The sequence below is a fragment of the Caretta caretta genome, chromosome 3 (assembly GCF_965140235.1).
Source record: "Caretta caretta isolate rCarCar2 chromosome 3, rCarCar1.hap1, whole genome shotgun sequence".
NCBI lineage: Eukaryota > Metazoa > Chordata > Testudines > Cheloniidae > Caretta > Caretta caretta.
In genome coordinates, this window is record NC_134208.1 from 197,937,747 (window position 1) to 197,958,376 (window position 20,630).

Genomic DNA, 20,630 nt, shown 5'->3' on the forward strand with positions numbered 1-20,630 from the left:
CCGGGTAGCGGCAGCAGGGCAGGTCCGGCAACTCCTGGCATGCACCTTGGGTCGCGGGGGCTTCCCAGTCGCAGACCAGGCTGGAGGCGTCTGGCCTCCCCGGCTGCTGGGCCCTCAGTAAGCTCTGTGGGCGAGCTTTTATACTTCTGGGTCGCCGCCTGACCCCCTGAGGGGCGGGCTCAGAGCTCCCTGGCTCCACCCACTCTGGCACCCAGCTGGGCTCGTCCCTCTCTGGGGCGGTGGGGAGCCACACCGCCTCACTACAGGGCCTCAACAGGCCCCTCAGTGCTCTGCCCTTGCTGCCCGTCAGCATCTGCAGGGCTTAGGCCAACTCCTTCTGGTGGGGCCCAGGGAGGGAGTGCCACCTCCACCCTCTGACTCACCTCCGCAGGTCACCCAGCCTGTCTGGGGAGGGGGTGTGGCTGCAACCAAAAATTATAACTCAAAGGTGGGGAGGGGGGCTCAATTCACTAAAGGCAGGAGGTAGTTAGGAGCTGTATTTGGGCAGGGGTTGCTTAGGGTGCAGGGAAAGGGTAGCTAGGGGCTGTGTTTGGATGGGGGTAACTCAAGGTACAGGGAGACGGGTAGTGAGGGGCTGTGTGCCGGCAAGGGGATAGCTCAGGGTGGAGGCAGGGGGGATGCTAGGAGCTGTGTGCAGGTAGGGGGGTGTTCAGGGTGCAGGGAAGGGGTAGCTAGGGACTGTGTGCCAGGAGGGCCCCCACCTGTGGTCACTGCTCCCCGAGGACTCTGCCTGCCCTGGAGGCAGGTCCACCCTGCACAGGTGGCTCTTACCAGCTCTGTGAGCTGTAAAAGTGGGGTTGGAGCTGAGGAGCAGCCGCAGCCCTGGGGATCTGCAGCAGGAGGAGGAGACAGGGGAATGCTGCAGCTGCCCACTCCATGGCACCACTGCCAGGCCATGGCTTCTCACCCCCAACCAGCAAGACGGTGGGGCCCCATGGTGGGGAGAGGAAGAGGGGTGGAGCTGCCCTCTCCCCCCCGGGCCCATCCAGCTCTACGCAGGGCTCGGGGCTTCTGCCCTGTGGGACACCAGGACTCAGGGCTTGCAGACCTCCTGAAACTGGCTCACAGACACCCCCTTTGAGAACCGCTGCCATAGAGGACCAACTGCCTGCCCCTTGAGATGGAGAGGAGAGTTACAGCTCTATGCTGCATAAATGCCACATGCTGGTATGCTTAGCAAGCAACATCGGGACAAGTCTCGGAGGAGGCTCCCCTTCAATGGCCTCCTTACTAAAAGAGAAGCCCAGAGATGCCCTTTGTTCACTAGAAATGAGAGCAGACAGAGGAGAGGGTAAATGTGTTAAAGGAGAAGAACTGGTGCATGAGGAAGTACAGGAAGAAATGAAATCCTAGGGCTCTGCCTGGACTGGCCTTTGGGTGCAAACTGGTGGAAGTGTGTGTCTACGAAGGTGACACTGCAAACACACGGTATACACATGATAATTTTTGACCTCGCTGTTGTCTACTAAATCTCTTAACTAGAATGAACAGAAATGAAAAACACCTATCGCCAAACTGCCTTCCATTTTGGTGATTCAAAATCCAGTTCAAGACCAGCTGTACTGCTGCCAGTCTTTCATTCATGAGCAGTTTTCAGTAGAACATTGATGGAATTCTTCTAAGAAAAGTTCTTGGCAAACCGCTACTGCGGTTTCCTGAAGGGAAGGCAGCTTTTAAGGGTGTGACCTTCAGCTTGATTGAACATGCTAAAATGCTCGGCTGATACTGGCTAAATGACATGCCCACGCACTGACACACACATCTGAAGAGCTACCAAGTGCTTTGTTAGAAGCCTGAAGCTCGTCCATTAGAAACCAACAGGTGCAACCCGGGAAGGACTAAATTGTTGCCACATTTCAAAGAATTTAATGAAAGCAGCCCTCAGGTGTGACCTTACCCCAGCACTGCTTATCACAGCCATAAACCTGACTCTCTAATTAATGCTGCCCTTGAACTGGGGCTGTTTCAAAAACCACGATTGTTTGGAGTAGTGGGGTCTGGTGAGGAACAGATAGGGGACTTAAGAGACCAACAACAACTAAAAGCTAATGTCATTCTACACCTGTGCTTGCAGCAGCTGCTTCTTGTCCTGTGCCAAGGTCTATAAATGCCATTTAAGCTCCAGGAACACTGCCTCAGTGGATTGCACTTATGCCTTTTGTGCATTGACCCAGAGGAATTTCTAACGCTGCAGTGGAACTATGCTGGGATCCAGTCAGTTTATAGTGCCCTTTATAGAACTAGCTGAACACGGCTAACCCAAAGGCTGCCACAGAACAGAGGGAGAGAGACGCTGCAAAGATGGGAACAAATACTCAGGTACAGTTTCATGCGTGGGGAAGGAAATACATTCTGTACCAGAAGACTGAATAATAATGATAGGAGCCAGGCTCCACTTTCTCTATTCTTTTTTTTTTTTTTTGCTAATTATATTTTTGTAGCAGCTCCGGGCATCTGAGCAGTGGCTATTTTTCATGTATTCACTAGAGCTTTCACCTCTCACAGATAGCAACTTCTTTGCACAGCTATGATGATTTGTGTGGGCTTTCGTCTACCACTTCATTTTCAACTGCTGTTTTCCCTGGGTGTCCCCAGTCACACCAGGTGCATAGGAGATTCCTTACTCCCAGCACACCCCGTTTTAATGTCAGAGAACCAGAGAGCCCAAGAACAAGGGACATAATACAAGAACAAGGGACCATTCAATTAACAGCAAGCTGGCAAATTCAGAAGCGAACAAAGGAAATGCTTTCTTACGCAACGCACAATTAGCCTGTGGAACTTGCTGCGACAGGATTGCGTTGCAGCCAAGAGCTTAGCAGGATGCAAAAAAGGATTCAGTATTTATAGGGAGAAGAAGATTATTCAGAGTTATGATAGTAAATGTTAAAAAAGACAAACCCAGAGCTTGAGGAAGGATATAAATCCTCAACCTCTATATGCGTGGATATAGGCGCCAACTTTTCCCAGTGCCCGGTGGGTGCTCAATCACCCCCCACACCTGGCACTGTCCCGACTCTGCCCCTGCCCCACCCCCATTCTAACCCCTTTCCCAAAGTCCTTGCCCCAACTCCACCCCTTCCCTGCCCTTATTGGACTCCTTCCCCAAATCCCCATCCCGGCCCCGCCTCTTCCCCAAGCATGCTGCGTTCCCCCTTCCCCCCTCCCTCCCAGCACTTACCGCCACGAAACAGCTGTTTCACGGCAGCAAGCGCTGGGAGCTAGGGGGAGCTGCGGTGCGCGCAGGGGAGGAGACAGAGGCAGAGGTGAGCTGGGGTGGGGGGCAGGGTGGGGAGCTACCAGTGGGTGCAGAGCACCCACCCATTTTTCTCTGTGGGTGCTCCAGCTCCAGAGCACCCATGGAGTTGGCGCTTATGTGCGCGGATTGAGGAGACAACTTTCTCTGGGGGCAGGTTAGCCCTGCTGCAGGGTTCCTTGAAACATACTGCATTTCCTCTGAAGCATCTGGTTCAGGCCACTGTCAGAGATAGGATAATGGACTTGTATCTCTTAGCTACAACCTTCAGCTCGTAGTATTTTCCATTTGATCTGTCGCCCCCTCCTGGGGAGCCCTGCTGCCCAAGTTTGGTAGAGCCCCTGCCTCCTCAGAGGCTCAGTGACCCATCTCACAGCCAATTGGCCCTGGTTTCCTTGCATTCAGTCCCTCCATCATGTGGGAGGTGCATAAACTAACAGACAGCCCCTATGATCTCTATGACATTACAGATTATAGTTACAGGGAATCAAGGAAGAACAGATTATAAGGATTAAAAAAAAATTAGTCCAGGGAAAGATGAAGTAAATTACAAAAGGGAACAGGGACAAAGGGAACAGGCAGGGGACACAAACAAACAAGTAGCCAATGAATCCCATGGAAATAATCAGGGCCGGATTAAGACCTTTAGAGGCCCTAAGCACTGAAAAAATTATGGTGCCCCCCCATATGTAATTCAAAATAAAAAGAATACTATACCGTCAAATAAAATTTTATTTTTCGAAATGACATAAAACTTACATGTATGCTGAAATTAAAATAGCTTCTTTCTAGATTTTCTGATTGCAAAATTCTTGGATAAGTTCATTGAAGCTGACGCGACGAAGCATGTCCGCTTCCATACACAATAGGGAAAGTGAATCAAGTCTTCCTGACACGTTGTTCTCTGAGAGTTTTTTATTCTTTTCAGCTGAGAAAAAGAGCATTCTGCGGAGCAGTTAGTAATCATCAATGTTAAAAAATACGTAGTGCGATCTCTACATTTGGAAATACACATTGTATTCCATCTTTCAGTATTGTGTCATGAAGATCAATGTGACTGAATTTCATTTTTCCTGTTTCATTAAACTTTGCACACATATAACAGTGGAACTTCCGTACTTCTCCACAGAGATTCATGTTCAAGTCAACAGAGTTTGAGTCAACTAGCTTTTGGGAACTTTGTGAATATTGTTAGTCAGATAAGTCCATTTCATTTAGAAAAGAAAATCTACTTGATACTTCTTTGTACACTTCACCTCTCCTCTTCGTTTGAACTTCAAGTGTATCAATTATAGCGTAGTAAGTAGATACGCAAAATTTGTCTCTAGGATTCAGTGCTGTTTCTGTTGCACTTCTATCATTTGCTTGTATTTTCCTGATTCGCTTGTGGGACTGGGCTTCTTTGTAGTTAGTATCAGGCAAGACATCTTTCAATATGTCTTCAAATCTTTCAAAATCATTCCTCAAAGCGTGTAAGTGGTCTGCTAATGATTGACAGAGGTCTGCACAGGTTTTCAAATCCAATTCTTTTTTCTTGGAGAGCTTGACTTGTGTGGTAGAAGTGTTGTAAAATTTCATTCCACATGAATACAAACTCTAGTTCTTGCATCTTGTCTGCAATGTTTTCTGCCTCTCCTATAGTTTCTCCCTTTTGCGATTGGTCTTCAGCTATACTTTCTAATGCATCCCCAATCTTTGAGTAGGATTCCAGAATTGCACTTGTTGCCACTGCATGTGCCTCCCAGCGAGTATTAGAAAGAGATTTCAATACACGATCATTGCCCAAATATGTTTTAAGAACTGCCCATCAGTGTGTTGAGGCAGAGAAAAATGTATCAAGTAACTGGACTGTTGAGAAAAAACTTACTGCCACCGGAGAACAATCAGCAGCACCGCGGCCAACAAGATTGAGAGCATGTGCAGCACATGGTGTGAATATGGCGCATTTGTTCTGTTCTAGAAGCTTCTTCTGCATTCCTTGATGACGCCCTGACATGCTGGCAGCGTTGTCATAAGATTGACCTCTGCACTTCGAGAAGTCTATTTTGCAAACTTGGCACAGATAATGCAGTACTTGATTTGCCATTTCTTCACCCGTGTGGCTTTTCAAATTGAGGAATGTTATAAATCGTTCAACTGGTTTTCCATCTGTGGGAGACACATATCTTAGCACAATACTCAATTGATCAATATGTGAAAGATCAGGTGTAGAGTCAACAGATAAACTGCAGTACCCAGCAGTATTTATTTCATCCACAATATCTGAATGAACTTTGTCACTCATTAGACCAATGAGTTCATCACATATTGTCTTGGATAAGTATGATGGTTACCTTTGCCAGCATTCCCATATTTTGAGATATGGCCTGCTAAAAATGGGTCAGACTGAGCCACAAACTCCAACAATCCCAAGAAATTTCCATTCTGAAATTATCCAAATGTGTCATTTGATCCCCAGAAAGGCAGACCACATTCAGCTAATGTTTGAATAACAGCTATAACATGCTGCAAGACATGTTGCCAGTATTCACACTCTCCTTTAATTTGTTCTTCCAATTTTTGTGTCAATCCAAAGCCCTGTCTTCGATTTAAATATGTCAACATTGAATCTCTGTGAGTAGTGCTAATTTCATGTTGTTCAATTAAAACTGTATTTCGCCAGTCACTAAATCCATCTGCAGCAAACCAGGATGTTGAAGGTTTATATGCAAAAAGTTTGCAAACAAAACAGTACACAGACTCTGTTGATGGTGAATACAGTAGCCATTCTCTAGTGTATTTCTCACCATTCGCTTTCATGCCGAAAAATATTTTTTGTGGACAATATCTTGTTTGTTTACCATTGGTAAAAGTCCGACATGATTTCTCAAATGGCCCAGTGTGGTGCTGACAGTCATTTGGTCCATGATCTATCCAATAATCTACACCATCGGTACTGAAATCAACCCACATACCAGGATCTTTTCTCCTATTATTTACAGCATGAGCCGGTTCAGTCTCTGACACATCCACACCTTCTAGAACAATGTCTGTTTTACCATCAGGAGTAGGGTGATCAGTTACAGTCTCTGACACATCCACATGTTCCGGAATGGTGTTTGTTTCAAATACCAAATTTTTTCAAAACAAAAACCCTCATTTTTTTTGGTGGCCCCTGCTTTGCTGGTGTCCTGAGCACGTGCTTAGTCTGCCTATTGGGTAATCCGGCCCTGGAAACAATTAAACACTCCTTCCCTCAAAGACTTGACAGCAAAGCATAGAAAGCTCCCCCCCGGCCCTAGCTGCTTGATGGAGTTGGGGCTCAGAGAATAGCTGTGGTGGCCTTTACTAGGAAGCCTTCACTACTCTCTGTCTCCCAGCGCAGGGTAGGCCTAACGGGCTCAGCTCCCATGCAGCCCCTCTCAGGTCCATTGAGACAAACTGGCAGCTGCCCTTCTGCTGCAGACAGCAGCTCAGGAGCTGCATCCTCTCCTGCTACCAGACTCCCTGCAGCCAGCTCTGTCTTGGCAAAGACTGTCCCTGCCCAGGCTCAGCATGTGTTGGAGCAGTTTCAGTCGGGTTGCCACCTGTCTGGGTTTTACACAGACAGTCCGGTATTTGGCTTTTGTGTCCGGGTGCTATTTGGGATTGTCAGGTGCCTGGTTTGTGATAGCAAAATCTGGTCAAAAGGGGACCTATCAACCTCAAAAGTCCAGTTACCGCGGGATGGGGGGAAGGTGCCAGGTCCCAGTTCCCCATGCCAGTCCCAGTTCAGCCAGGGCCACCTCCTACCTGCAGGCAGGCTCCTTGAGACGATCCAGCGAGAGATGGGGCAGGGTTTGGGGGAAGACGTAGGGCAGGGAGTGGGCCTTGGAGGTCTAGTTACCAGCAATTAGAAAGGTGGCTACACTATGTTTACTGCTGGCTACAATTGGTTGTTCTGATATGTCAGTCAGGCCTCTGGCTTGGTAACAATGTATCTTTTCATTCCTAGCCCCCATTGCTGGGCTGGGTCTCAAGCACAAAGTCGGCAGGCAATTTTACTTATCCAGTCTTTGCCACCGTGCAGCTCTCTGTTTCTGAGAGCTGCTTGGAGTCGTGTCTACGGAGCCTAGTAAACGGTAAGGTAATGTACGTTTTGCCTCTATTTGTATCTCACCTATAGTGCTGTGTATCCATGTGTTTCTTTACTTTCCTGTAACCTTGCATGCATGTTTTCACTTCTATGACTGTCACCGGTGTCCCCATAAGAAGTGTGTCTTTGGATGGTTTGCTTCATCATCACACCACTGCTACTGCTAAGCACTCTTAGGTCATAGCTTTTCAGGGGAAAGTGGAGCTCCTGCTCCCTTTTGTTTCCTGTATATACTGTGGTCTTGGAACATACTATATGATGACAGATGCTTAAAAACTGTACCAGATAAATCAAAATTCAGGGCCAGATCCTCAGCTGGAGTAAACCCATTTATTTAAATGGAGCAGTGCCAATTTACACCAGCTGAGGATTTGGCCCACAATTGTTACCTCACATTAACCTGGTAATTGCAAGAGAGACACCCCCATGCCTTTATGCTTACAAAGAAATAGGCACTATAAACTACAGGCTTGGTATGAAGACATAGATGAGAAAGTGGTGTGTGTATCTTGGATAATTCAGACATTCCAGCAGCATCTTGGCCTTCACTCCACTAAGAACATCACTTCACTGGTTCTACATACATTTCCAGGTCTCCGCTTCTTCTGTGGAGCTCATCCACCAGGCCGAAAACCCAATGCCAGTCTTCATTGTTTTGGCCCTTTTCCTCTCAGCCTCATTCTGAACATTTATCCGAGACACCACACGTGCCCATTCTAGAATTCAGCCAACGGGTCTACAGAAAAGTGTCCCTTAACCCTAGATGTCATCTTCAAGCTATTTCAGGGCTGCAGATTACAGCGCTATCAGAGCCAGTATTGTTCAGTCTCACTAACTGCACACAGGATGGGACTATTTTCAAAGGTCCTAACCTGCTGCAGCTCCCAGTGACTTTAATGAGATTTGTAGCTTGGCACTTTTGCAAGTGCAGCCAATATACATCTGTGTAGGTTATGGTAAATGAAGATGATGGACATTAATGTTTTGCCCAATTAACTTTTGTCTGAGAGGAACACTAGTAAGACATGGGATAATAAGGCATATGGAACCCAAGATATTGCATTTTAGCTATAGCTGTTGAAATTATATCAGGTTGCTGCCCCAAGTGTCCAAGAAGGAACTCCTGTAATTTCATGATGGCAACTGAGGCTCAGTTGCAATGGGTCTCCTTAGTTCTGGAAGATAGATTCAGCACTGACTGTAGGTTATTGGTGCTCATATAGCTCAACCACAAGTTGATGGGGTAGATTCAAGAATCACTGAGTAATATTTGAGGCCTGGAACTGAGACTAGATGATCCAATAGGTTCCTTCTTGCCTTTAAAATCTGTGAATGTATAAATCTCTCTACCTTTCCTAGAGATTCAGTAGCTTACCTCATCAGTTTATATTGTTACCCATTTTGATCTGAGCAGTCAGACAATATTCAGGGTCTTGCAGATCGTTTCCATTATGAGGAGAATTTTATGATGGAGTCAGGTATTTATATGATAGAAGCCTGTTTCGTTACAAAGAATGTATATAAAAGCCCTGTTCCCCTGAACACAATAGGAATCAAACAGGGGGAGAGTTTCATTGCTCACAGTTCTAAACCTCTTTCCAGCCAACACTCTACCCAAAAGCTCGCTCTCATATTTTTTTCAGGGTCATACTACATGTGCTTCTTTGGCTGTCTCTGGTGCTTCCTTGCTGCCTTCTGTATTTGCTCCTGTGGTGTTTCTGCTGTTATTCTCATCAGACAATACTCATACAGCTCTTGCATTGCATTCAGCTCCCAGCAAAACCCTGAATTGCTTTTTACATTTATCCTGAAGGAAGCGCAGCTGTTATGCTTACCAGCTTCAACAAGGCTTCACCCAACCCCAGGCATAACAACATATTTACCAAAGGGCACCAGTGTTTCACCCCAGGCTTCATATACTTTATGAAGGGAAAATGTGTTCCATGCTCTCCGTCCGCAGTACAAGAGGAAACATATAGGAATTACCTGAACCTGTTTCCCCTCCATAGGGTTCCACAGTAGCATTTTTCCAAATTAAAGCAAAATTCTAGTTTTATATTTCATGCTTGGTGGAAGAGTTAACAAAAAAAAAAAACACACAAACAAAGAAGCAGCTCAGTTTTCTTTCAAGAGCCTTGAATTTTGTTTGTGACATTTCAACGTAACTACATGGAGCCAGATTTTGATCTCATCCACACAGATGTAAATCAACACTATTGACTTTGCTGACTGTGGGATGAAAGCACAGCAGATTCAAATCATCTGGGTGGACAACACCTGAGATCAGAAAGTGAGGTATCTTCTCTAATCCAGCCAGTGAAATGGCCAGAGTTTAAGAAAACACATCATGAACAACATTTCTTAATATTCTACTTCAGTGCTGTCAGATCACTTTTGCTGTCTTTACTCTACTTTATAATGTTTAAATTGCATTTTTTTCCTCCCACCAAAAAAAATTAGAGATAAATATGAAGGTAGTAAATACAGTCTGTAAGGAAAAGGTGCAAGTTAAATAGACAGTGGCTGACCTTTTAAGGGCAAAGCTCAGAGGAATTGACTTCTGCATATGCTCTGCACATCATCATTCTGACAGGTAACATGGCCTTCAGGCAGGAGGACAGTCCAGCCAGCTGATATCACCAGAATGTGAATCAGCTGCCTTGCTAAAGTGAAGGAAATCATTGGAATGAGCTAGACCACAACTGCAGCAAGAAATGGAGACATTAAAGTGAATTTTACTATGGACAGCTACCACTATGTGAAGATTAAAATTCAGGGATATGAACTGAGCTGTGGAACAGCTGTAGATGATAAAAAGGTGAATGCTGGCAGCTGCCCAACAAGGTCTCCTTGAAACTGCAGAAACAGAGTCACACCACAATAAAGTGTCTTTCTGTGTTGTCAGGGGATGGAGTGGGGGAATCCATGACAATGTGCCAAAGACTACACTGATGAACTGTTCTGATGTGATGTGTTTAAGAATGATTTCTGGATGAGAAAGTGCCCACTGGGACTGCCAGCAAAAGGCTTTCCTTGAGCTCACCTGGTTGAGCTGTAGCAGGAGACTCCTGAATGGAATCTTGTCACCGTGTACACTTCTTTTTTTTTTTTTTTTTTTGCACAGCAAATCCAGTAGTGGGACCGTCTATTGTTATCAGTCAAGTCAATTTAATGCCCAGACAGCCACGGAACAAAACTCCGTTGGTGTGAGAAAGCTGCTGGCATTTTGTAAGACCAGAGTTCCGATACCAGGTACCCGTTATCCCTACAGTGGCATATCACGGTATCACGGACAGACTGGTCTGTGTTTGAAGACAAAGGAATGGCATTAGCATGGATTTACTTACCTACCTCCATCAAATATGCAAGAAAGGAAAAAAAGGTCTTCTAGCAAAATATCCATATGTTGGCGCTGTTATAGACAAAGGACAAACACACAACATTTGCTGTCACAAACACATTGACATATGCTGTGTGGACTTTATCACCAAGGCAAGCCCACAGTATTATCTCGAAGCATGTGCTCCCCTGAAAAGTTACACGGTGGGTAGAAGAACTTATGATGTGGTTTGGCATCTTTTAAATCCCACTCTTTGATCACGGAGAGCACTTTGAATGAGCCGTTCTGGCGACCCTCCCTGAGCCTAAACATTTCCACTCCCAGCTGAATGGCAGGTTAGTGTTCTCAGTGAGCCTTTTTGAATGTATTAGCTCCATGTATCATTGTACAGGGGAGGGGCTGGGACTAGGATGCCTGCTACCTGGCTGTCTTATAGCTTGGCACAATGAGTCAGGATTTCCTCTTGGTTAAGTGCTTGCCACTGCACAATGTACTAGCTCTGTACAGTAGGTGCTCTGGGCCAGACTGCGCCACTGAGGGAAGCATAGCTGCTCTCAGTTATTTTGACTGTTCTCTTTCCCACCTCCAGCTGGGCCATGTGATGTGGACAAGTCTCATTTTTAGATTTAGCTTTTGCTGTTGATTTGTGCAAATGCTTTGTGAACAGATTTTGAGGAGGAAGCTAAACACAGCCACTGAGTGTTCTTTCTACACATTTATATGTAAAGAACCAAGTGCCCTGTTTCTATAGCCACGGAAGCAGCAAAATAATTCAGAGCCCTTTTATGTTCATCCAGCCATCTATGTTATATTATAGATGGAATATGTATAGGATTCTTTCCCCCCATCATAATGACAGGTTTCAGAGTAGCAGCTGTGTTAGTCTGTATCTGCAAAAAGAAAAGGAGGACTTGTGGCACCTTAGAGACTAACAAATTTATTTGAGCATAAGCTTTCGTGAGCGACAGCTGAGCTGTCGCTCACGAAAGCTTATGCTCAAATAAATTTGTTAGTCTCTAAGGTGCCACAAGTCCTCCTTTTCTTTTTTCCCCCTGCTAACTAATCCACACAGTTCTGTCTTGGTTTTCATTGTATCCTGTTTGTAGTTAGATAAAAATAACATTGCATTAAATGTACGTAGCTCCTTTCATTGTGAAGGATTCCAAAACGACTGCAGTCCTAGAATGATGAGTCATGCAAGCCTTGCAGGATGAAGTCCGTATACGGTTCAGAAAGCACCAGTGAAATACAACCACCTCTAGGGCAGAGTCAATGAATAATTTTCAGTAAAGCTTTTTATTGATGGAAACTGCCTTCTTCCCCTAAATGGCCACTTTCACAAAAAAAACCCCTTCCATTTTCATCAAAAACATTCAGGTTTCTGTAGCAAAACTGAAAAGCCAATCTCCAAAAGTTATTCCATTTCCAGCAACTAGTCCCCCTTCCAACATTTCCAATTGAAATCTTTCCATTTTCAGTAGCTGAAAATGGATTTTTTGTTTTGTTTTGGGGTTTTACTCAAACGCCTCCAAAAGTTAGGCGAAAAAAGGAAAATGTGTGTTTTTGTTAAAAATTTTTTTGCAGGAAAAAAATCATTTGCTCACCAGCTTTAGCTTCCACAACTCAGCACACTGTACAACAGTGTGAGAAGGAATCTGAAATCTTCAGATGTCACTAATGTAGATAATCTTGGTAAGAGACGGTGGGGTGAGATAGCCCCTAATTAGAAGGGATGGCTATTGGAGTGTGTCCTATAATACAATTCAGAGTGATTCTGAAGAATGGAGGAGCACGAGGTTGCTTTTGGTACAAGAAAATAAAGAGTTCGATTTACAGGTGATACAATTAGTGTATAATATAATTAACTTCCCAGGGTTCAGAAAAATCTCAGCAATGTGTTTTTTTAAGAATATGGGAAATATACATACCAGATTTGCATTCTGAAATCATCCCAAAATAGCGTTAATATTTATAAAGGCCTTAAAATTCTAAAACGTTTTTACTGTATTCAAGAAAACTACCCCTCTGCTGCAGTGAAACCACTGCAAGAAAATGACAGGGATTTCTAAATAAACTCTCCCGGGTTAGTTTTACTTAGATCCCGATCCACACAGGATTTCACAGTTGTTGCTATGCTGTACACCATGACCCCTGAAAACTTCACAGCAGCAGTGGAAGCAGGACTCAAATCCTCTCATTCCAAAAGACCCCAGGTTTGGCTGCATTGCAATTAAAAACGTGCATCTGGCCCATGCCAGCTGACTCAGGCTTGCAGTCGCAGGGCTGTTTAATTGCAGTGTAGACTTCCGGGCTTGGACTGCAGTCCAAGCTCTGGGACCCTTCCACCTTGCTGGGTCCTAGAGCCCGACTCCCAGTCCCAGACCGGAAGTCTATACTGTAATTAAACAGCCCCCACAGCCCAAGTCCTATGAGCCTGAGTCAGCTAGCGTGGGCCAACCGCGGGTGTGAAACTGCTGAATAGATATACCTTATATGACCTATGACTAGGACCCTACCAAATTCACGGCCATGAAAAAAGGGTCACAGGCCATGAAATGTGGTCTTCCCTATGAAATCTGGTCTTTTGAGTACTTTTATACTAGGGTAAAAGTATACAGAAGTATCCCTTAGCCAGGGGGACTTACAAATGTAACAGTAGTACAGCAGAATACTTGCTGTAAACATACTGTATATATACATCCATGAAATTTGCTATTTATGCTGTGACCAACCCACAAAAAAATGTGTGATTTCTCCACAATTTAAGTAGATCCTTACCTATGACATGCAGCAGAGCTGATTCCAGCCAGAAGAGGGCACACACTCATGACTTCAACAACCATAAGTAATCTGCCCATTCCAGATCTACGCCAATAACATTTTTCCATCACATAAGCCAGCAGTTAATTACTATCTTGCAGGGGCAAGGGAGAGAACTGACTCTCTGAGGGTTGTGGTCATTCTTGAGAAAGTGAAACACTCTCAGAAACTGAGGGCAAAGGGCATGGACTTCGCTCAGTTCCCTGATACACATATTCACACACCCTGCATATGCTTGCTCATCTTGCTCAGAGAAGCGTGCACACACTCAGCAGCAAAAAGGGCACATTTTGACATGATTGTCTCTGAGGAACAAGGCCTCCCTGGGCTGCTCCTCAATTGGTACAGCTTACACACCACCCTTCTTTCAGGGCTGTACCTAAAGCTCCAACCTCGCCCTTACTGGTTAGAATATGCCAGGCATGCTATTAATAATTATAAATTTTGCACCATATCCAGTGTGTGAAATTGGAGCCAACAGATTGCGTGCAGGGCTGGATGGAAAGCAAACACACTGTTCCGAGACACATGTCAACGTTGCAACATTTGTTTTCGCTCCATATTGGAACAAAAAGTAGAGCTTTCGTGAAAAGCAAGACCCTATTATGGCTATTGCCAATGGTTAGCTTTGGGAGACCCAGGTCCATGCCCCTGATCAGCCTGATTTGGACGAGTGCCCTACCCTCCAGGCTATAGAGTCAGTCCCTCCTGTTTCAAACTTTTCCACTTTGTATAAATAATTAAATATTCATTGGGCCAGAAAAGAAACAGTGACTGTTTGGCCTGGTGGTTAGGACACCCATGGGAGGAAACCCAAGTTCAAATCCCTGCTCTGCTCTAACTTCTGGGCTACAGTCCTTCTTTCTGGTTTTGACCAGAAAGTCCATCCTGGAGCTGAGAAAACTTCCTGATGAAAATTTTGTCAAAACAGATATTACTGCACAAAAAAACCTTTGTTTGGATGAATTAACATTTTCTGAGAAAAGTTAAAAAATTCCCAGCCAGCTCTAATTGTAAGGCAGGGGCTGTCTTTTTGTTTTGTGTTTGTACAGTGCATAGCACAACAGGGTCCTGGCCCATGACTAGGACTCATATGTGCTATGGTAATAAATAATAATTGCAATATATAAAAGCATTAAATAGTAACTGCTAGGTGGTCTCACAATTAAGGGGTTTCAGTACATAAGGACCTGGCAGGTCATATGCGATTACAAAGTAATAAAAGCACTAGCTACGGGTACCATAAAATATAACACTTCCAAAACATGTAACTAGATGGTGAATTGTTTTAGTATTGGGAGCAGGGAGGCTGAACTAGCTAGTGCCAGGTTATGAATTAGCAGTGTCGAAAATTACTAGACCTTGCTTGCTAATTGGGAGGGTGTTTGTTCGGGATATTGTGATATTTGCCTAGAAATAGGATCCTGAGTTTTTCTAACCACAGGAAATAAAAGGAAAAACAAAACCCTAATTTTTAATTTAAAAAAGAAAAAAACCAAAGAGAAAAGCTTTAGGAATGTAATAAGCAGGAGCTACCTTACAAACGAAACCAATCATGGTTCTCGTCTCTTCCCACCTCCCTGGCTGTGCTGCAAGGCTGGCAATGTAATGGAATATCATTTGTAGCCAGACCGCTTCACAGTGCTAAATGTATCTATCCAACCTTTGCCTCTCTTCCTCTCTGCCCCTCATCCCCACAACTCCATCGTAACTATTTTATTACAAAACAAAGCATTTTTTGTGCATGATTGAAAAGGCTGATTAGTGTGCAGGCAAATCCATCTTCTGTGTCTCATTTTGTTTTAGTCTTTTAATATAAATGGCAGTTACTCATAGAAGATTAATTTCTCTCTCTAGGACTAGAGTCTTTTTCAAACAGTTAAGAATCCTTGTTGCTGTATTTAAAAAAGGAGCTGGTGCTAAATGCTATAGATTGATTTTCTTGGCAGTTTTATCCATCACATCATTTTTAACAGGACAATTATTTTTTAAAAACCCCCTCAAAATAAAGGCAGAGCTCAATAACCTTCAATGTTCAAAAGCATAGAAACATAGGAAAATGATGAAAGGAAAAGGGTAAGCACATTTTGATCATGTAGGTTGGCTGCCAGCATGGAGTGCAATAGACTATTAAGCAATACAAAAATAAGTGATATGTGCGATTCTATAATGCTTTTATTTCTCAAGAGAAGCAGCATTAATAGTGTTTTTCTTTTAACTTCTGGAGTTGTCCACTTGTTGGTTTTAGGGGCATTCATAATACATTTTGCTTAATTGAAATGGCAGTTCCTTGGCCCTTAGCAGTTGACATGCCATGTGTCCCTGTCTTTTACAATCCCAATGCTTAGAAGATGGGCAGAATTTCAAAGTAAAGCAACATGAGGGAGACAGAAGATATAAGCAATTAATGCACTAGTGTTTCTTGTCTGAAGACTTTGGTACAAATCTGGGTTTGGGTCACAAGTGAAAATGAGTTTGGTGAACTCTGGTGGAAATGACTCATCAGTAAACAGTAGCTACACAGGAGCAAGGTATTTTCCTCAAGGGAAGATGATTACAACAAGAAAACAAGATACATTCACAGAAAATTCCACAGCTTGGGGGCTCAGTCAAGTACTATTACCCAGGCTACAGAGCCCTGTCTTCCCAAAAGCTTTTTCTCCTCCTCTCCATCTCAAGCAATCAATTTAGAGGCCATTCTCTGAGCACCTGCGCACCTGAGGAAAGGGAAGCTCACTGAATAGTGCCCTGACATATGGCCACTTCATAAAATCTTACCATACGTGTTCATTTCCTCTGACTATGGTAGAGTGTAGAGCAATGGTTCTCAGCCCGTGGCCCAATCAGCCCACAGCTGCGGACCATGTGACATCCTCAGGGCTATACGGCTAGTACATATATTGTGTGGCCGCAGCTCACATTGCACATAGAGAGCTGCATATGCGGCCCACAGTGGTAAACAGGTTGAGAACCGATAGTGTAGAGCATGGACTAGAGAGGACTAGCCAAGACCGAGGCCCCGCGGTAGGTTCCAAAGAGAACCTCTGGCAGCAAAGCTCCTACATTTACTTCAATTTAAAAAGAGGCAAAGATAGCATGGGGGCAGAAGCAATAAAAACTATGGAACGCTTCATGAATTTGTGTGCCATCCTTGCTCAGGGGCCATGCACATTATCTCTGTATTGTTCCGGTTTTAGTGTATGTGCTGCCGAAGCAGTAGCAGCAGAGGCAGATGCTGTAATCACAGTAAAGTACATGGGGTAGTGACTGCATTAATGGCCAGAGTGAACGGCATCAGTAAAAGATGCTGCCTTTTTTTCTCTCTCTCTCTACCTAGGGGCATCAAATAATCCTCTTGTGTCTTGAACAAAGGGATTCTCACTCTAGTATTGCACCAGGAGCTGCTCTTGAAATAACCACACAGAAACACTCACTGAAGGCACTGATGTTGGTAGCTTCTGATTGCTGAGGGGATGTGTCACCATTCACCTTCAATGGCTGTTAGTCAGCCACAGCCTCTATACTAGGAGAGGCGCTTTTGGAGCATTCACAAGTTAAAACTGAAATGTTCGTCATCACAATATGTCAGGGGGCAGTGGCGTTTGGGGAATCAGTAATCTACTTCATTTCAGCAGCTGGTCTCTGATTTCCTTTTCCTCTGCAAAAATAAAAATAAATCCCGTGCTGGTGCTGAGATGGTGTGACAGAACTGGAAGGTTAGCGGAGGGAATTTAATTTCACAACACCCCTCTGATTGGCCAGCTGGCTTATGGATCTTTTCTGTTATTTCTTACTGATTGGTAATTGGATTAACTCTTGGATCACATTCTCTGTCTCTGACACATTAAAATTACTTTCATCCTACTTTGAAAAATTAATTCCTGGGGACTCCTGGGGAAAGTGGATAAAGAGCTTTTTACCTGTAGGTTACCATTTCAAATCCATCCTCATAGGGCAGTGATCGAAAGACATTCCCATCCAACGTCTCTCCTTGCAGGCCTATGTAAAATGAGTTGGTGTTCGCAGTCTGATTTCAGTTCCATCTCACAAAACCACCATAATAATTGACCTCTTTGCTCAGTGGAGAGGGCAAGGACTAGCTGAGCATGGAGAGAACATGACCTAGAGGAGGCATTACAAAGAATAAAGAGCGTGCACCCTACTAACATCAGTAGGGGATGTTAGTATCTGTGCTATAAGACCCTTGCTGTGGTGAGGAGTTGAGTGACCTTATCTCTCACTGAAGTCAGGTCTAAATTCAAGGCTTTTCACAAGCATCACATTAACATGAAAAAGTAACCATTTCCAGGTAGGAAAGAGATGGGTGATGGGAACAGTACAGAAGTCTCATCCACTAAATAAAGATAAATGATCAAATCACTTGATCATCACACAAAATCACACATAATCATCATCCAGCAGTAATCCCATGCTGTCTGTGACATCACTTCCAGATGATATGGGCCAACACAACCAGATTATGCAAGAACATAACAACTACATTTATCAGCAACTTCCCATCATGCCCACCTCATGTCCCATTATATCTGCTACATGACAAAGACCTCATGATAGATATTGGGAGGCGCCCTTATCCTGGATCAAGAAGCACCATAAGGATTCTGAAAAGCTCCTTCAGTTCTGTCATCTCTCCCTCCTTCTTCTTCACTGATGGCCTTTGCTGTACTTACCAGTACTTACTGGCGCAGTTAAAAAAATTACTTCAAAAATATAACTTGTGTATCCAGGTCTGTGAATGAATGCAATTACAGAGGTAAGGCAAACAGCATAGACCGTCTGATCTAGAGTTCACTGTAGACAATAATCCTGAATGGGACTTAGGTGCCTAAATCCCAGATTTAGGGGTTACTGCAATCCACAAAACATCCGTAGGCACCTAAACTTACGCAGTGCCTGAATTTTCAATGTAAAAATTCCCTAGTTGCCTAAATTTCTTCCTGAGGGCACGCACACTACTGTCATACAGATGCATGCATGCATGCATATCTCCCAACTGAGCTCCACTGCGATCCTAAAACCACATGTGAAGATATGGGTTGACCCAGCTAACTTGCCTGCATGGCCTTATCTGCTAGGGTGTTTTGAGCACAGCTAACTCCCCCAAGTAGGTAGCGTTCTCACCCAGGATGTGGGAGATGCCACTTTCAATTTCCCCCTCTACCTGATGACAAGATGGAATTTGAACTGGGGTCTCCCACCTCTCAGAGTGTCCCTAATCACTGGAGGATGGCATATTCTGATGTGACTCTGTCTCAACCTCTCTTTTTGAAGTCTTTAACTTTGTATTAATTAAATATTAGTCACTAAAGTCACCAGCTTCAATCAGGTACATGTGACTACAGCTGCCCACCTCAGAAATGCAGAGACATCTAAGGACTGATTTTTCAGGTGTGTACAATTTCCAAGGAAGTCAACAGTGACTACTTATGGTAATCACAGGTCTACACCCATTTGGAGTACACTCACTAAGCAGCTCTTCTGCTTTACGGTGGGCTTTGTATCTCCTTAACTGGCTGCATTTTAATAGGGACCTTTTTCCCCCAGAGGAGTTCATTATGATTAATGTTTTATCAGTGAATTCCAAAGAAATTAACAGTGATTTGCCACTTACTGCAAAGTGTTACTGATCATTCTGGTGGAACGCGCTACCTGGGCATTTAAACATCTCCTGATATTTTTATTTAAGAAATAAGGAGATACAAGACTCATTAAAATCCCACAGTACAACTTTCACCTCCAGAAATGGATAAAGGTTAAAAAAGCATCTTTACAAACATGCATTTGTGTGCAGAGTTTTCTACTACATGGAAGAAAAATCAACACCAATTTTAAAAGTGCTCTGAGCTCATTTAGGAGCAGTAGGTTTTGAACAGACTGGTATGGTAGCCAGAGTATTCTGCTAAGCATCCTTAACTCAGACGGGAGACAAGGGTGTCTGTATATCACAGGAGGGATTTAGGCCCAGATCCTCAAAGGTATTTAGGTGCCTAACTCCTATTGAAATGAATTAAAGTTAGGCAGGGCTGTCCCTAGGAGGGTGCGGGGCCTGGGACATAGGTGGCGAGTTTCTAAACTGCCGGGGGGGGGGGTACTCAGGCCCCCCCCTTCCACCCTTTTCCCCAAGCCCCCCCCACTTCTATCCCCACTCCGCCCTGTCCCTTCCCGCCCTGCCCCACCCAGTCCCTTCCTGTCCCTTCCCCACCCAGTTCTGCCCCCTCCCCTGAGCGCGTTGTACCCTCGCTCCTCCCCCCCAGCACCTCCTGATGCCACGAAACATGTGATCCGCGGCAGGTGGGAGGCCCAGCGAGGGAGGGGGAGGTGCTGATCGGCGGGGCCCGCTGACAGGCAGGAGGTGCTGGGGGAATCTAAGTTATGCAACTCCAGCTACGTGTATAACGTAGCTGGATTCGACGTAGCTGAGGTCAACTTACTGCGCTCTCCTGTTGACTTCCCTTCCTCTTCTCATTCCAGTGGAGTACGGGAGTCAATGGGAGAGTGATCTGCAGTTGATTTAGCGGGTCTTCACTAGACCCACTAAATCTACCCCCAGTACATCGATTGCCGCAGTGTGAATCCCCGGAAACTGTAGACATACCCTTAGAGAACTCCACTGTCAACATTTTGAATATCAGTCTTATAAAACTGCCATGGAAACATACTAGCCCAGCCACATTTATTCTGCCACCTCCCTTTGTCAACATCAGTTGTGTGGAGGTGGCAGCTTGACAGAGATTGCAGACTCGCATAATAAATTGCCGACGTGATAAAGTGCATTTATCATACGTGTCTCCCTGTCTCATCTGGCTCTGCCCAGCAATCCATCTCCACTGGAAGACCTTGTAACATTCCAAACCTCTAAGCAGCTTTAAATATCTGCCATTAAAAAAAAAAATACCTTGCTAGAGGAATGTTTCCTTCTTACTTTTCCAGAAGTGGAGCTTCTCTCCCAACATTACACCTGCCAAAGATAAGGGATGAATGATATTTGGTCCTACATGAATAAATGATTTAATGTCCTCCTTTTTTTTTCCTCCAGAAATATGACTTCATAACATTTC

At 44.5% G+C, this 20,630-nt stretch overlaps 1 long non-coding RNA gene and 1 other non-coding gene across 2 annotated transcripts in view; both read right to left on the reverse strand.

Moving 5' to 3' along the window:
- The window catches only part of LOC142071652 (uncharacterized), an 85,384-nt gene extending 71,703 nt beyond the window's left edge, over nt 1–13,681 (reverse strand). The window contains exon 1 of the long non-coding RNA XR_012667871.1: nt 13,510–13,681. This is a non-coding gene — a long non-coding RNA (uncharacterized LOC142071652). The remainder of the gene's footprint in view (nt 1–13,509) is intronic.
- Nucleotides 13,682–16,665: 2,984 nt separating this feature from the next.
- On the reverse strand, nt 16,666–16,768 carry LOC125635026 (U6 spliceosomal RNA). The gene has a single exon (XR_007356123.2). It is a non-coding gene; the product is annotated as a U6 spliceosomal RNA (small nuclear RNA).
- Between the last annotated feature and the right edge of the window lie 3,862 nt (nt 16,769–20,630).